Here is a 3495-nt window from a genome sequence, read left to right as displayed (position 1 = left end):
GTTGGACCAGTGGTCAGAGTGTTGGGCCAGTAACCGCAAGGTTGCAAGATTGAATCCCCGAGCTGACAAGGTAAAAATCTGTCGTTCTGAACAAGGCAGTTAAACCCACTGTTCCTAGACCATCATTGAAAGTAAGAATTTGTTCTTAACTGACTTGCCTAGTTAAATAAAGGTTCAATAAAATGTAAAAATGGAATATCGTCGTTTGGTTTACGACCCATGTCATAACTAAGCCCCTATGATTTACAACTCACATCAAATAGATGCTACCGTATTAGGCTGTCATTGGAAATACGAATTTGTTCTTAACTGACTTGCCTAGTTAAATAAAGGTTACATTTAAAAATGTTTATAAAAATTCACCACGTTCCAATTCAGCTGGCTGCAACAGCTGAATTCCCAACACTCAATAGAGTGCCCTTAGATAACACCTGGACTGTTTATCCATTTGTATCAGCATTACAATGGATGTGAATATGATACAGCCAGACAGCTGGGGCGAGTTGCACGCCCCCCCTCAACAAAGTTGATAGGTTTATCTCTTTGAGCTCATCCAATCCAATGACATTTCTGTTTCAGATAACAGTTTGCAACACATCTTCTTTATGTCTTCTTCTGGCGTAGCAAGACATGGTCTACATTTCACCCGCATTACTGGTCACAACGCTCACTGGACTAGAAATCACCATGAAAAAACGTCGACAGCAAATAAGCAATGTGGCTTCAATCCTAAACTCATCCAATCCTAGACTCGTGTTGCACTTCTCCTCCAACGAATTCAAAACGAATAGCAGACTACATACAGTAGGCTAATAACTAGCCAATGTCCCTGTGATGAAACAAATAAAAGCAGAGGACTAGTAGCCTAGGCTACAATCGGAAAAAGAAAAACACAGATGCGTTCCTGGTTATAGCGGAACTATTTCAAATACCTCTTACCTTGTGATTTTGTAGTCTCTCTCTCTCTCGCTCTTTCCTCGCGTAGTAAATTTGCCCGGTAAATCACATCACGGCTCTCGGCTGCTATTCTCATTAACTTTCTGACTGTAGCATGTTCTTACTATTCCTCTTCTTTCAACGTGTCATGCTGTAATATCGTCCGGTATAACTCAGGTTCCCCGTGTCTCTCGTGCACGTAGAGAGAGGTCAGGAGTCAGTGCCTCCTTGACGTGGATCCCCGGTCCCTAGGTTTATCCCTAATTCCTATTAAAGGGCCAAATGCAGGATCACATTTCGCCGGGAATCAAACCCGCTTGTGTCGGAACTATGGTAGGAACTGCACAGGATATTGCATCAGAGCTCACCTTGGATTGGATAGTTTTCTATGTGTTACATTTCTTATTACTATAGTATAAACAGAATGTAAAGACTAAACGTTGTACATATTAGGCTAGTAGCCTGAATTATGAAATAAATCAGACTATTGTTTTTCTTTGTACTTGTTTTATAAATATTTTCTGTCCTGTGTGTTTCCAGAATCTCTAGAAATAAGAAAGTCTTTTTTCTTGAGTGTCCAATTCTAGTTCTATCCTTAATTCTGTTTATTCAGAAGCAATGGGCTTTCTACCGCAAATTTTACTAGGATAAAAGTTGTTACAGCGTGGTGTGAGAGTTTGCAACTGTTAATTAATCATTAGCCAGGCTGTAAAAGTTTTGTGAGGGGATAATTGGGCTGGTTTCAGACTGGGGTTTCTGCCTTCTAAACACTACTACATTCCACCTCAGCGTCAGATACACACAGTAGCCGACTATATATTGACTCTACTAGCTTCAGTAGAATCATTATATTTAATCTTTATTTAACTAGGCAAGTCAGTTAAGAACAAATTCTTATTTACAACGATGGCCTACCCCAGCCAAACACAGACGATGCTGGGCCAATTGTCCGCCGCCCTATGGGACTCCCAATCACAGCCGGATGTGATACAGCCTGGATTCAAACCAGGGACTGTAGTGACTCCTCTTGCACTGAGATGCAGTGCCTTAGACAGCTGCGCCACTCGGGAGATAGTTACCCGACATAAACAGTTTCAGATGTGTCTGACTTGAGATATTCCCATCCTGTCAGTGACCAGGCTAGAGCAATGGTAGAACGCCTGGTATCTGGAACATGTTGTTGTGTCTGAGCATTTACATTGTTGCATTGCATGCGTGATACACCCCAATAAATAATTGACAGTTTTGGTGCCAGAGTGGAATAAACAAATGCCTGAAGCTGTGCTATTGTAAAATACAAATTAAAAACAGGATGGTGCACACACACACACACCGACACAAACACACCGACACACACACACACCGACACACACACCGACACGCACGCACGCCGACACACACACACACCGACACGCACACACACCGACACGCACACACACCGACACGCACACACACCGACACACACACACACCGACACACACACCGACACGCACGCACGCCGACACACACACACACCGACACGCACACACACCGACACGCACACACACCGACACATACACACACCGACACACACACCGACACACGCACCGACACACACACCGACACACACACCGACACACACACCGACACGCACGCCGACACACACACCGACACGCACACCGACACACACACCGACACACACACCGACACGCACACCGACACGCACGCCGACACACACACCGACACGCACACCGACACACACACCGACACACACACCGACACACACACCGACACGCACACCGACACACACACCGACACGCACACCGACACACACACCGACACGCACGCACGCCAACACACACACACACCGACACACACACCAACACACACACACACACACCGACACACACACCGACACGCACGCCAACACACACACACACCGACACACACACACACCGACACACACACCGACACGCACGCCAACACACACACACACCGACACACACACCGACACACACACACACCGACACACACACCGACACACACACCGACACGCACACCGACACACACACCGACACGCACACCGACACACACACCGACACGCACGCCGACACACACACACACCGACACGCACGCCGACACACACACCGACACGCACGCCAACACACACACACACCGACACGCACGCCGACACGCACACCGACACGCACACACACACCGACACGCACGCCGACACACACACACACCGACACGCACGCCGACACACACACCGACACGCACACAGACACGCACACCGACACACACACCGACACACACACCGACACGCACGCCGACACACACACACACCGACACGCACGCCGACACGCACACCGACACGCACACACACGCCGACACGCACACAGACACACACACACACACACAGGCCCTGATCGATCATTACATTTACATTACATTTAAGTCATTTAGCAGACCATCAAGCAGAGTGTAAATAAAGAGAACATAACATTACATGGTCACTAAAACACACACAAAAAATATACAGTACCAGTCAAAAGTTTGGACACACCTGCTCATTCAAGG

The 3495-nt window shown here is 47.2% G+C and overlaps 1 protein-coding gene across 1 annotated transcript in view; it reads right to left on the bottom strand.

Annotated features, from left to right (window-relative positions):
* Positions 1–1257, bottom strand: part of LOC139563568 (pleckstrin homology domain-containing family H member 1-like) — an 86979-nt gene extending 85722 nt beyond the window's left edge. The window contains exon 1 of the mRNA XM_071382350.1: positions 940–1257. The gene's annotated coding sequence lies outside the window, so the exon portion shown is untranslated. The remainder of the gene's footprint in view (positions 1–939) is intronic.
* Between the last annotated feature and the right edge of the window lie 2238 nt (positions 1258–3495).

The sequence above is a fragment of the Salvelinus alpinus genome, chromosome 34, assembly GCF_045679555.1.
Source record: "Salvelinus alpinus chromosome 34, SLU_Salpinus.1, whole genome shotgun sequence".
Taxonomy (NCBI): Eukaryota; Metazoa; Chordata; class Actinopteri; order Salmoniformes; family Salmonidae; genus Salvelinus; species Salvelinus alpinus.
The sequence above is the reverse complement of the archived record's forward strand: the minus strand, read 5'-3'. Positions and strand labels throughout refer to the sequence as shown.